Source organism: Giraffa tippelskirchi, chromosome 4 (assembly GCF_054371585.1).
Source record: "Giraffa tippelskirchi isolate mGirTip1 chromosome 4, T2T-mGirTip1v1.2.pri, whole genome shotgun sequence".
Lineage (NCBI taxonomy): Eukaryota > Metazoa > Chordata > Mammalia > Artiodactyla > Giraffidae > Giraffa > Giraffa tippelskirchi.
This window is the reverse complement of record NC_137278.1, coordinates 78,428,037-78,442,822: the sequence shown is the minus strand read 5'-3', so window position 1 is coordinate 78,442,822 and position 14,786 is coordinate 78,428,037. Positions and strand designations below refer to the sequence as shown.

The following is a 14,786-nucleotide window of genomic DNA, read 5'->3' as shown; positions in this document are numbered from 1 at the left end:
TTACCTGTTATAAGAGAGGCTTGTAAAACTACTGATGTGTGTGCAATAGCTATACAACTTTTAATAACCTTTAAGGGTCACAGCTGTCATTAGATAGGATATTTCCGGGGTGGGGGGGAACACTTGCATCATAATAGCCTGTCTCCATGCCTTTGCTTCTGTTACTCTCTGATTCTGTCCACTTCTCTCTATCACTTGAGTATTTGATAAAATCTTTCTTGATTCCTTCAAGAAAAAGTGGGCTCATCCTCTCGAAGCTCCTAAAGAATTTTCTATACTGCTCTCAGACCCTTACCAAAGACACTCACGTATTATTATTGTTTGTGTCATCTTAAGGTCTTTGATGAGGACTGCTCTATGTACAACCTACCATAAACATTTAGCAATCTATAAAATGTATGCTGTGTATGGAGCTGATTTTTCATAATGGCCCCAAAATGTGTTGTTTGCCTATTTTGTGAATAGAGCCTTTAAATTTGATTCTAAATTTGTAAGTTCCTGTTTTAAAAAATGCTTTTACAACAAAATTCTTTTGTCCGGAGAGTAGGAAAGAACAGTAGATAAATATAAAGAAGATAAATAATTTTTTTCCCTAAGAAAACTTTTATTGTATACGTTGCCTCTGAAAGTTCAAATGTCTCTATTCTTAACTGTTCTATTTGGTCTTCTCAAACTAACATCTTCTCTATGAAAACGAAACTTAATTCTCTCTAAAAAAATGGCTAGGATAAAATCCTGAGTTGGGTGCATGATGGTAAAAGACCAGTTTGCCCTTTGTGGCAAGCTGGCCAAGAGACCTAGGATAACCACAGAGAAATCTTTGAAATCAACAGAAATTATGCTGGCAGGGAGGGTTCCAAGGGAGAGATGTTCTCAGTGAGACTGTTTGACAAATGATGCTCTTCAGCCCAAGCCTATTTGATATAGCATGTGATTCTGACAATTACTGCAGGGATGCTATTTTTATTTAGCAAATACATGACTTCTAATGTCTCTGTATTTATCACTTGCCCCTTGTAACACTTTTTTCACTTAGAAGTACCACATTCTGTTAAGTAGACAGAGAATACACAATTGTGTCCAAAAACACAATATATAGTTCAGTGAATAGTTTATCACACAGATGTTCAGAGCACATGATTTGGACACATAATTGTATCTCAAACAAGAGAAGCAACAACAAGCTGAAGAGGAGTGAAAGATTTGGTGGGTGGGAAAGAAATAAAAATAAAATTACAGAAACAGAGGAAAACTAAGGGTGAACTAGAGCTGCAAAGCCAAGAGGGGTGCTAGAGATCTTTTAGTAAAGTTCGTTACAAAGGCCCTTTGTTGCTAAATTTCAAGGATGGAATAAAACATGTGTATCCAGGTAAAAGAGTGAGTCAGTACAGAAGGGGAGATCAAGGTGGTCTTGGACTTCTTCCCAATAACCCACAGTTCCAGAACTAAAGAGCAGCCCAAGAATGTTACATTCTCCTATCTACCCTTCATCTCTAAAGGAAACAGGAAGACGTTAAATAAAGCAGAAGTAGGAAAAGACAATATACATCTTTGTTAAACCAATAAAGCTAGTCTATAACAAAATGGAACATAAACAAAGAACTAAATCTAGATTAAAATACTCAGAAATAGAGAAATTCTGGAAAAAGTAGGGCTGAGTGTTTAAACCATTGAAATGCAGAACCAGTTTTTAAGGACTTCAATATTTTCATGTTGATTTCATATGACTCTAGATTGATACTTAGGAAATAACATGTCTATGGTAAAGAAACTATTTGAAATACACCACAAATTTTAGTTTCATTTCAGTTTTTTTCTTTATCCAAATATGAGAGTAATAATCCAATATCTCTTTTAAATGCAAACAGTACTTCTTTAGGATGGTATGGTAATGGTTCATTTTTCTGTGGACTTGGCCTGTGTGATTGAAATTTTAATATTAATTCTGTACCAATTTTTACAAGTTCTTTTTAAAGGGAGAAATTATTCATATGCTGTTTCATGTTGAAAGTATATCAGTAAAATCTAAGGAAAGAATTTTTTACAAAAGCTATTCAGTACAGTTTAGGGGACCAGGCAGTGCATTGTGACTGATGCTTATACTTTTCTTGAGTTTTTAAAAACAGATCTTTTGGTAAATCCTCCACTCTGTTAACATCACATGTCTATGTAGTAAAAGCTTATCTTGGCAAAAGTTCTGTGGACATCTTGGACTCCATCTTGCTTTGTAATAGCCTAAATACAAAGAAGGATTGAATCACAAATGGAATCACCCAGGAGTTCTCCACTTGGCACGTTACTGATTTTTAAAATATCAATTTGACTTTCATATGTAAAATAATAGTAAAACAACACATTTCTGTTCAGTACAGAGAAATGTTTACTGTCTTTCAAGTCTTAGAAATTGTTTTAAAAATCTTTTATATTACAAACTCACTTTTGCTTTTAATTTCTATAAGAAAACACAACAAATAAATCCAGTCCTTTACTGGTCTTTGCTGATTTATTTAGCATTTTTAGTTGCCTAGGGGCAGTGGCAAGTTCAGTTTCCTAAGAGATAGGAAGAGTAAGAACTGGAGGGATACTGAATGCCACCATCAACATATTTCTAAAACACCCCATCACTTGTAGCTATATATTGATAATGGCATCTTACATTATATGATACCAGAAACTGTTAAGATCTTTACAGATAATAACATACCAAATCATCACCACCATCCTTTTATAGATTGATTTATACAGATGAACAAACCCTGAGGTTTAAATAACCTGCCTAATGTCACAAAGCTAGTAAATGTCAGAGCTGTGAACTGAACCCAGAAAATTTGACTCCAGAATTTACTTATACTGCCCACATGAAACCCCAAAAGGTAATTTGCCTACATAATTAATTAATAGCCATATTCCTAGGTTCATAATGGGCAGGATAACCTTATGAGTAGCATTTCGTGAAGAATATTAGGATATTCTCACTAAGGATAATATTACAAATATTCTTTAAGGCTGAGATTGTTCCAAAAAGAGAAAATACTCTCTGGTTGGTGGCATAATACCACCGTACTTAGTGGGTTTACTCTTTGTGGAGTTTTGGGAGGATATACTTGTGTATACATGGTGGGAGAAGGACTTGCAATTAAATGAATATAAGAAGAGAGAGAAAGGCAGGTGCTTTTGTTGGCTGCTCCTTTGGGCCAACCTGATAGTGTCATTAATACCCTAATTGTCATGAGAATATATGTTCTTATGTCTTCATAGGAGGCAAGAAGATAAGGGGAAGAAGATAAATCTAATGAATAAAAATATTAGCAACTGGTTCTATGTCAGTGTGAATCAAGAAATAATAGTTTCAGTAAAAAACAGGCCATGGATATTTATTTTTATTGCATAGCACTTAGGATTATCTTGAGGCATTGCAACGTATGCTTCTATTGCCAACATTTGTAAAATTGACAGTTTTACAGGGAGGATTGTGAGCAGCTATAAAAATATTATTTTCCTACAGATAAAAGTTAACTCTGATTTCCATCAACCCATGAAACATGCTTTAGGGTTCAACCAACAGAGTCAGAGCAAGAGTGTGGAATTTCATCTTGGTTGTTTAATCCTTAAGGATCTGCAAGTATCAGACTGTGTTTTCTTTGAGCCCGAGTCCCTTTCTGACAGTGACATAAGAACCTAGAGAGAAATACTGTTTCAGTCTTTTAAGCAACCATGTCTTTCATTACTATACCATGAAGATTTAACTATAACAATGATACTGTCTCTCACTGAACAACACACACACCAAAAGCATTTTACTCTGGGCGTTTTGGAGGTGAGAGTAAATGTAAAGTGCTACAGTTCAGTTTCCAGCAAAAAAAAAAAAAGTTCTTGAGACCAACAGAATATGTATGTTATGTGTCTCCTCCATTGATATGGTCATTAGTACTATATTCATATGTGCAACACCTTCTTAGAAAAGCTTTCTGAAAAAGTTTGAATTGTACTATGTGTCTGCTCTAACTTATTTGAGAGAATATAAGAAAATAATCTATAGGAAATCCATGATAAACTAAAATATATGGAGACTAATAAAATGTATTTGTATGTTAGACAAGTAAACACTACTTCTGTTATCTAAAAAAATGGAGTTGGATGAATATTACAAGGAATAACTCTGCACTGGGCTTTATCAAAGAGTAGTCCACTACAGAAGAGGAAGAGAAACAGAGGAAACTATATACCATTACATTAAATAAGATTTTATTTATGTTCATGTATGAAATGGATATTGAGCCCCTAGTATTTACTAGGTGTATTTTAAATAGATGCTTGAAATATATCACTAAACTAAAACAGATAAAAATTAGTCTTTACAGAGCTTGAATTTTAGCAAGAGGAGACAGAAAATACAATGATAACATAATATAGAACATTAGGAGGTGATAAGATGTGTGGCAAAAATAGAGCAAGGCAAGTGGGTACGGAAAAATTATGAAATCAAGAACCTAGATGCTGTATCTGGATTATATGAAGCGGTAGAGTTTAATATTTTTAACAGAATGATGAAGAGGGTATTCAGGCAATAATAGTTTAAGGAAAATTGTTGATTCCTATGATGGTTAATTTTATGAGTCAACTTGACTGGGCTAAGGGATGCCCAGACAGCTGGTACAGCATTATCTCGTGGCGTGTCTATGACAGTGTCTCCAGAAAAGATTGGCATTTGAATCAGCAGACTGAGTGAAGAGGGCCACCTCTACTTGTGTCCATGTGCACTATGCAACCTGCTGAGGGCTCAAATAGAACAAAAATGGTGAAGGAAGGGTGAATTTTCTCTCTTTACTTACCTGTGACAACTCTCTTCTGCCCACAGACACTGGCACTTCTGGTTTTCCCTTCTTTGGACTTGGATTAAATTACATCAGTGACTCTCCTAGTTCTCGGGCTTGAAGATGGCAGATCGTGGGACTTCTTGATCTGCATAACTGTGAGTCAGTTCCTATAAGGAATCTCTTCTTTTATAGCTATAACTATCGCAATCTATATATCTCTCTCTGATGGAAGAAGCATGTACTGAGACATTTGGTTAGGTACAAGATACTGACTTCCTAGACACTAGTGTGTCAAATAGAAGGTATGCTGTTTTCCTGGGTAGGGATGTAATTTAGTCTGTTCCAATTCACCAGTTCTACATGTAGTGCCAACTTTTGCTCAGTTTCATGGTAATATTGATAAATTATTATATTAAAAAACATCTCATTTGTGATTATAAAGTCCAGGAGTGGGAGCTGGATCAAGGAGCAGAAGTGGTTTCTCTAATCCTTTTTCCAATAAAGATTGTGCTTTCAGAAGAGAAAATTATGTGGAAAGCCAATAACTATCAGCATTTCATAATTTTCAATGGTGGTTTATGGTATAAGACTCGTGGTTTTGATTCATATTTCCTTAGTGATTGGTGAGGTCGAATACCTTTTTATGCTCTTGTTATTCATTTGAACATCTTCTTTGAAAAATGTCTATTTTCATAGCTGAGTAATATTCTACTGTGTATATGTACCACAGGTTTCTTATCCATTAGCCTGCCGGTGGACATCTAGGTTGCTTCCATGTCCTGGCTATTGTAAAAAGTGCTGTGATGAACATTGGGGGACGTGTCTCTTTCAGTTCTGGTTTCCTTGGTGTGTATGCCCAGCAGTGGGATTGCTGGGTCATATGGCAGTTCTATTTCCAGTTTTTTAAGGAATCTCCACACTGTTCTCCATAGTGGCTGTACTAGTTTGCATTCCTACCAACAGTGTAAGAGGGTTCCCTTTTCTTCACACCCTCTCCAGCATTTATAATGAGCTGGATGAAACTGAAGCCTATTATACAGAGTGAAGTAAGTCAGAAAGAAAAATACCAAAACAGTATATTAATGCATATATATGGAATTTAGAAAGATGGTAACAACAACCCTATATACGAGACAGCAAAAGAGACACAGATATAAAGAACAGACTTTTGGACTCTGTGGGAGAAGGTGAGGGTGGCATGATTTGAGAGAATAGTATTGAAACATATATATTACCATATGTGAAATAGATGACCAGTCCAAGTTTGATGCATGAAACAGGGCACTCAAAGCTGGTGCACTGGGACAACCCAGAGGGATGGGATGGGGAGGAAGGTGGGAGGGTGGTTTGGGATGGGGGACACATGTACACCCGTGGCTGATTCATGTCAATGTATGGCAAAAACCACCACAATATTGTAAAGTAACAAGCCTCCAATTAAACTAAATTAATTTTTTAGAAAAGAAAGAAAAATGTCTATTTTCTCATTTTTAAAATTTGAATTATTTATTGTAGAGTTTTTAGCTGTTGAGTTATATGCATTTCTTATATATTTTGAGTATTAATACATTATCACATTTGTGGTTTGTAAATATTTCCTCCTATTCAGTAAGTTTCCTTTGCATTCTGTGTACGGTTTCCCTTGCTGTGCAGAAGCTTTTTGGTTTACTTGCTTGTTCTTGCTTTTATTGCTTGTGCTTTTGGTGACAGCCATAAAATCATTGCCAAAACCAATGAAAAAAATTGTCCCTTTTTTTTATTCTGGGAGTTTTATGGTTTCAGGTTTTGCATAAGTATTTAATCCATTTCAAGTTAATTGGGGGAGAGGTGTAAGACTGGGGTCCAGTTTCATTCTTTTGTGTATGAATATCCAGCTTTCCTAGCACCATTTATTGAAGAAACTAACTTTTCTTGGTTCCCTTTCAAATATTAGTTAGTTTATTAGGGTTTATTTTGGAACTCCTTATTCTGTTCCGTTGGTCTATGCATCTATTTTTATGCCATTGCCACACTGTTGTGTTTTTTGAACTACCTAGTCACTATCTTGATGACTTAAATATTATCATTGGTATTCAGAGACTGTTGTTTTTATTTTGTGGTATGAATAGCTAGGTTGATATCATTGAGATTAAAATTTATGTCATGAGATAAATTAGATTCAATTGGAAAATTTTAATGAAGCTAAGTAAAATCTGTAATAATGAATTCAGTATAAATTAATAGTAAGAATTCTTGATGTAGTTTATCTTTAAAAGTACAGATATTTTACTTTTGACCACTACAAAGGCATGGAAATAATATCAAAGCCAGCAATAAATGAGCATAGCCATTGTCCCATGTTAGGGAAATATGGAGATCAAACGTGGTAAATAAATATATATAATATCTATAAAAGAGAGGCATCTTGCATTTATCACTATTGAGACTATAACTTGAACTGTGCACTATGATGAATTGAAATCTTTGTAACTGAAGCTCAACAAACAAGAAAATGAAAAAAGCAAAAATAAAACCACTGCTTACTCCATGGCTAGTATTACTACTTCATTTCTGCGAATATCTCTTGTTTATGAATTAGGTGGTGACCTCTGACATCATCAATTGTGGTTATAGATAGCACTTTTTCAAGAGTTTGGCAAGTGACTCAATTCTGGGAATAAGCCCTTTGGGGGCAGAGATAGTTCAGAGAAAATTACTCCTATTTCGTAAAAAGTTACAGTAGATTCAGGAAGAAACATTTGTTCTGGGTTACATCTTGCTTGTCTCATTATTTTGAATGAAATCTTTGTGAGGATATGATGATCAGAATACCTTCCATCATTTTGGAACACTGAAAAAAAAGACCTGGGAAACTGTAATGATGCCAGTCTTAAATCCTTGGTGCTGGCTTAACAAATGACTACAAGAAATAATTATCCTACCCTTGTTAAGTGAGAAAGAGAAAATCAAGTCTCTATGGCACCCCACTCCAGTACTCTTGCCTGGAAAATCCCATAGACGGCGGAGCCTGGTGGGCTGCCATCTATGGGGTCGCACAGAGTCGGACACAACTGAGGCGACTTAGCAGCAGTGGCAGCAGTCTAGGCTACTGTTGCTTGGCTATTGTCTCACTTGAAGGGAAAGCCTTTCCTAATTGATACATTAGCACATGTATACAATCTCTATGTTAAAAAAGAAACACTACCATAATCACCAGTACTAGTAGTGAATAGTTAATTCTTTCCATTTGTTGATTTTTTTTTTTTTAGTGCCCTGGTGTTGCCCTTTCCTGAATGCTTCATTCTATTGTAGGAACTTGAAGGTCATTAGATGAGGATAGGGGTGAGGGGACACTTTGTTTCAACTGTTTTGTCCCCAGTGCCAATCAAAGTAACACTTTGTTTTTACATGAACTTTGTTCCTGTATGAGCATTTTTCCTCTAAGGAAAAGATGAAGGGACGTTCTGATAACCTTCATTAGAAATAATATATTGACTATTGTTGGCTTTCCAGGTGGTACAGTGATTAAAAAAAAAATCTGCCTGCCAATGCAGGAGACAAAGGATCGATCCTTGGATCGGGAAGACCCACTCCAGTATTCTTGCCTGGAAAATTTCATGAATAGAGGAGCCTGGCGGGTTACAGCCCATGAGGTCAAAGAGTCTTACAGTACTGAGCGACTAAGCATACACACGTTGCCTATTGTTCTGGAACTCTTGGAAAAATTTGTCCTTAACAGTGTTTGAGTAAGTTCCTCAGAGATGAGCAAGACATTTTAGGTGGAAAAATTAACCTTAATTTTACGTAATTAAGGCCACTTGGTAGAGTCTAAGAGTAATTTGCTAAGTGGTAACCTGGAGGCATCAAAGAAATAATTTTCCACATAAATTGCCTGAATTTATCTCAAAAGAGCATTCAGCCTCTCTAAAGTAAAGTAATAACTCTTAACCTTTTATGTGGTCATGTTTCAGCACCTCTTTAAAATGTGAGCATATTCTGAGAAATAATCAATGCATATTTATAAAGATACTGCGTAAAATTTTAGGGAGGTACACAAGTTCACTGCAGTGTTTCACAGACTCTGTATCTACCCATTTTTCTGGCTTCTATCTTACATAGTAGTCACAGTAGCTACTCAATGGTGTAATACATCCTGAACTTCTGTGACCCCCAACTTTGTGCTGCTGCTGCTGCTCCTGCTGCTGCTACTAAGTCGCTTCAGTCGTGTCCAACTCTGTGCGACCCCATGGACAGCAGCCCACCAGGCTCTGCCGTCCCTGGGATCCTCCAGGCAAGAACACTGGAGTGGGTTGCCATTGCCTTCTCCTCCAACCTTGTGATCTTTCAATAATTGCAAATGCCAGGGTTATTATTCTGATGAACCAGGAGCATTTGGTAAATGTTCTATTGGTTATGAATGATTTAGATAAGTTATGAAAGACTCCTGGCAGTAGCAAATCTATGGCTATGGTTTCAGGTTGGCAATAAGACTCATGTGACATAAACAAAAAGGCAATAAAATCTAATAATAGAGAATAGTAATATAATACTATAGTTACTTAGCTGCTTAGAAGGGTACAAAGCAGGAAATACAGTATCTTCATCTCATTAGAAGGCCTGAGCAAAATGTACCGAAAAATGCAGCTACTTTTGTCTCTTTAGATACATGGGTCACATATGGTTGCCACAGCTGAGGATCAAAGAGTGTGAGGATCACCTTGACCTATGGAAGGGCATCACCCCTCTACCCACCAATTTTGTATACCATTGCAGTTGAAGCCTTCCATCCTAAATCACATCTCTCCCAAACCAGTGCAGTACCACACCACAAAGGAGGCATAAACATTCACTTGTCTTCACCAGTACTTCCAAGGAAAACTTCAAGCAGTGTTGTGTTAACTTCAAGTAGGCCCAGTGTTAACATTTTATTTACACTGCCCTTTGACCTCTAAGAAACTCTGATATTAGATAGGAATCCTGGTATGAATCAGTACCATTGTGTGAGGCCTAATTTCATAGAAGTGTACAATGTAATGTGAATTATTAGAAAACAATAATCTAGTCAAGGCTATGGCTTTTCCAGTGGTCATGTATGGATGTGAGACTTGGACTATAAAGAAAGCTGAGCGCCAAAGAATTGATGCTTTTGAGCTGTCGTGTTGGAGAAGACTCTTGAGAGTCCCTTGGACTGCAAGGAGATCCAACCAGTCCATCCTAAAGGAGATCAGTCCTGGATGTTCATTGGAAGGACTGATGTTGAAGCCGAAACTCCAATACTTTGGCCACCTGATACGAAGAGCTGACTCATTTGAAAAGACCCTGATGCTGGGAAAGATTGAGGGCAGGAGAAGAAGGGGACGACAGAGGATGAGATGGTTGGATGGCATCACCAACTCAATGGACTTGGATTTGGGTGGACTCCGGGAGTTGGTAACGGACAGAGAGGCCTGGCATGGTGCGGTTCATGGGGTTGCAAAGAACTGGACAGGACTGAGTGACTGAACTGAACTGAAATCGCAAAATAAAGAATGCAGTCAGTGATATAAAAGATACCTAAATGCATCATTCTGATTATGTTAAGGCTGAGAAGACATCATTAAACCTTCACCGAAAAGACAGCATTTAATTGAGGCTCAGAAAGAAGGTTAAGTTTGTCTGATTTTGATGCAATGAACAAATGTTTTGAGGAAGTATAACTTCCTTTAAAAAAGATTGTCTGACAATGATTTATAGAGAAATAAATCAGCTTCACAAAATTTTCTCAAAATATGTCTAGTCTGTGGAGCAAGTATCACATTTTAAAATGTCTTCAGTATGCCCCAGGTATGACACTGAAATAGGTGTAGGTTTGTGTGAGAGCACTGAAAGGAAAACTGCATTCTTCGTGGACTTTATGTATATCAAGCACTGTGCTAAATGACTTACAAATGCTATTAATCTCTTAATTATCTCTAGCTTCATAACAATTCCGTGAGGTTGATATTCTCTTCATTCAAGATGGAGAACCTGAGACTCAGGGCCATGAGGTAATCTGCCCAACCACTCTCATCTGATAACCAGTGGAGTCAGGATGTTAACCAAGGTCTAACTGAATTCAATTTAAGGATTTTTTCCAGTATATAATGATACTCTGAGGCCACCGTGTTAGAGTTGCCTACACAAATTAAAGACTATTCAGAAAAGGATAAACATAATGTTGGAGAATAAGGACAACATGTACAGAAGAATATTGAAAGAACTAGGGATTATTAGGGGAGATTCGCCAGCTCTGAATAATACTCAGACTCATTCTAAATTGTGAGCCAACTGAGATGAAGTTCAAGGATTTGGATGAAGGATGGAATGCATCCAGCATCAACTTTATTGTCCAAAGCACACAGCTTACTATTCACATTGAATGTGAAAATGTGTCTTGGACTTAACAGTGAAGAGAGGCTTTCTACACTCTTCATTATGAGTTGAACTCTCTTGCCCATCCAGTTTCAGGCCAGGCAGTTGAATAACTGTTATTTCCTATAGTTAGTAAGACTGGAAAGGTCTTTAGGGTGAGCTTACCACATAGACAGAATTGAGGAGAATATCTGCCACTTAAAGGCATTCTTGTCATCTGGGAGAGAAACTGAGAGAGGCCAAGACAGACATGGTCAGTGAACATGGAACAGTGAACTCTGACCATTAGAGAATAGATATTCGGCCTTTGCCTGTATTAATCATTTTTCCAGGTGGAAGAGAGAAAAGGGTGTGGGTAGACGGTGTGAATAGAGAGAGAATCAATTGTGTCTCTCATACTCATCGCTGATGAAAAAACAAATAAAATTATTATTATATAACCTCATAGATAAAGAAATGTCCCTTTTTCTCCATCCTTGTAACACACAGACCCTAGAAAGAAAAGACAGAAATGTGGAGAGGGATGGGGAATGCCTGCTGCCTCATTCAGAAGATAAATGTTTATAAGTTAAAGCAAGCCAGAGTTCTGCTTATTATAAGAAAGACCTTGCCATGAATTAGAGCTAGCCATTAGTAGAATGAACTGCTTTAGTGTTGCATTAGCAAGGACTTATGCCAAAACTACTCATAATTAATGTTCCAATTGACCAGCAAACTCAGGAAAAATTCTTCTAATGAAAACCTTGAATCCTCACTTACTTTTAATACTTGATGGTCTTGACTCTTCCTACTTCTTAAATACTTGGATACTTTTCATCTTTTAAAAAGTCAGTAGAGACATTCATCAGGAGCATTAAAATGGACACTGGATGATCATTTTTTTCTCTCTCAGTTAAGAAAGCAGAACACATGATTTTCCAACAGTGCAGTAGAGAGGCTAAGCTATTTATTGAAGAAGTTTGGTTGGAGAAAAGGACTGAAAGTGAGGAAAAGTCATGTTACTCTAAGGATTACATTAAATCTATTGCAATTAACTTAGAAAGCTCATCACTTTTTAGTATTAAAATTTAAATATAAGCAAAATATTACTTGTAAAATACTTCACCACTTCTACTGTGTATTGAGAAGATATTGTAGCATGATGACTTCCAGTCCCTTTTTTGGAGTATTTTCATTTATATATTTTAAAAAGAGATATTTTTATTCACTGAGGTACAATTTAAATACAGTAAAGTTCACCATTCTTATGTGATGTATGTACAATGTATAAGGAATGTAATCATCACTATAGTCAAGATATAGAACATTTCTCTCAGTGCCTAAAATTCCCTTTCTGCTTCTTGGAGGTCAAACCTCCCCCTCCCCATCTTGTAATCACTGGTCTGATTTTGACCTTTCAAGAATTTCGTATAAATCTGGTTGTACAGTTGGTGATATTTTTAGTCTCACTTCTTTCATTTAGCTTGATGTTTTTGAGATTGAACCATGTCATTGCATGTATCTGCTCATTGCTTTTATTGTTAAGAAGTATTCTATTATATGGATATGCCACAATCTGCTTATCCATTCTACAATTGGTCTATATGTAGTGGTTTTCCAATTGTGCAGAGACTATATTAATCAGGAGACTTTTGACTTAGAGTAACAAGAAATTCCGGAGAAGGCAATGGCATCCCACTCCAGTACTCTTGCCTGGAAAATCCCATGGATGGAGGAGCCTGGTAGGCTACCGTCCATGGGGTCGCTAAGAGTCGGACACGACAGAGTGACTTCACTTTCACTTTTCCCTTTCATGCACTGGAGAAGCAAATGGCAACCCACTCCAGTATTCTTGCCTGGAGAATCCCAGGGACGGTGGAGCCTGGTGGGCTGCCGTCTATGGGGTCGCACAGAGTCGGACACGACTGAAGCGACTTAGCAGCAGCAGCAGCAGCAACAAGAAATTCAAATTGACTTAAGCAATAGAAAATTTATTTCCTCCTTAAACAGCAAGCTTAGACATAGGGTGGATCTAGATTTTGCTGATTTAATGGGTCAATAATGGTATAATAGATAGTCTCAGGTTCTTTCATTCTTCTCTTGTTTTCCACCTTATGTTCAACTTTATCACTGGGTTAGTTCTTCCCTGGCTTCCAGATGACTCAAGTGGGTTCACATGACTTATGCATTCATAACATGTCAGAGAAGAGACCTCTTCACAATAGCACCTCATTTCCCAAGCACACACACACACAGATTTTTCTTCACGCTTTATTGGCCAATAGGAATCCTGTCAGGGGCCACTTGAGGAAGAAGGAAATCTGAGTGAATAAAGATCCAGAACTTTTTCTGTTTTGGATCTTATTTTATCCAGATTAAGTACCTGTTCTCCATAGTCTATATTATGCCAATTGAAAAAATATTCATGAAGCTTATTGATTAAAAGAAAAATTTGAGGGCCATTTTTATATAGTACATGTGAGGAAATAACTTGTGGTTTTATGAGATAATCTGATTCCATTACTGAAATTAATTTATTTTAAAAAATGTTAATTATCTAATATTATTATCTGAAACATGGGCATTACTGAAAATAAAATCCAAGAGAAAACCTGAATTGTCCCTTTCTCTTTTTTAAAATTTAATCCAGAGTTGTTTATAATTTTTTAAAAAATCTCACGTTGGTAAAAACAATATAGATATATTCAAGATATCAACGCACTGGGTTAAATTTTCTCCATATAAAATAAAATTGTGAATAGTACTATTAGAATTTTATTATTAAATAGGTATATATTATAGTCAGGCTTCATATTTACCACCAATTTTTATCTAAGCAAATAACAATATACACACATGTAACATCTATCATATATACATGTCACAATTGAAATTATATTCCCTCAAGTAAACAGGCTGTACTTTAAAAGATGATATGCATTGAAATGGCATAATAGGGTTTTTTTCCTTTCAGATCTTTGTTTCAAGGATATGACAAAATATTTGGGGATTATTTTTGTTCTACTGTGGAAAGTAAACTGGATTAATTGCAAAGAGATGGTTTGTGGATGTTTTGTAGTTTTACTACTAAAACCCATTTTTATTATTGGAGATATGTCTAAAAGGTGAAAGTTCAATAGAATTTTACAGTGACTTTAAGAAATCTCAGGAAAAATATATAGTACATTATAAAATTAAAAGTTATTACATCTGCTTATATTTCACAATTTTATGCATCTTAATATGTTTTGATATGTCTATCCTCTACTACAAGCTCACTGAGGATAGGGACTGTCTTGCTGTACACATACTGCCTAGCACAATGCTTTACTAAAAATATCATCATCATTATAATAGCTACCATTTATTAAGCACATTTTAGTTTATTTTTTATTTTTTTGGCCACACCATGCAGCATGTGGGATTTTAGTTCCCCAACCAGGGATTGAACCCACACCCCCTGCGTTGGAAGCACGGAGTCCCAAACACTCAACTACCAGGGACGTCTCCTATTAAGCACATTTTTAATAGCAAGCATTTGTAAAAGAAAATAAGGCTTTTTGTACCAAAACTTTTCAACATTATGTCATCCTTACAGCACAATCACTATAATTTTTTTCA

General features: G+C 36.3%; 1 long non-coding RNA gene across 1 annotated transcript in view; it reads left to right on the top strand.

Moving 5' to 3' along the window:
• LOC145503532 (uncharacterized) overlaps positions 1-7,329 on the top strand; it is a 77,093-nt gene extending 69,764 nt beyond the window's left edge. Inside the window, exon 3 of the long non-coding RNA XR_014051545.1 lies at positions 4,859-7,329. This is a non-coding gene — a long non-coding RNA (uncharacterized LOC145503532). The remainder of the gene's footprint in view (positions 1-4,858) is intronic.
• Positions 7,330-14,786: the final 7,457 nt, after the last annotated feature.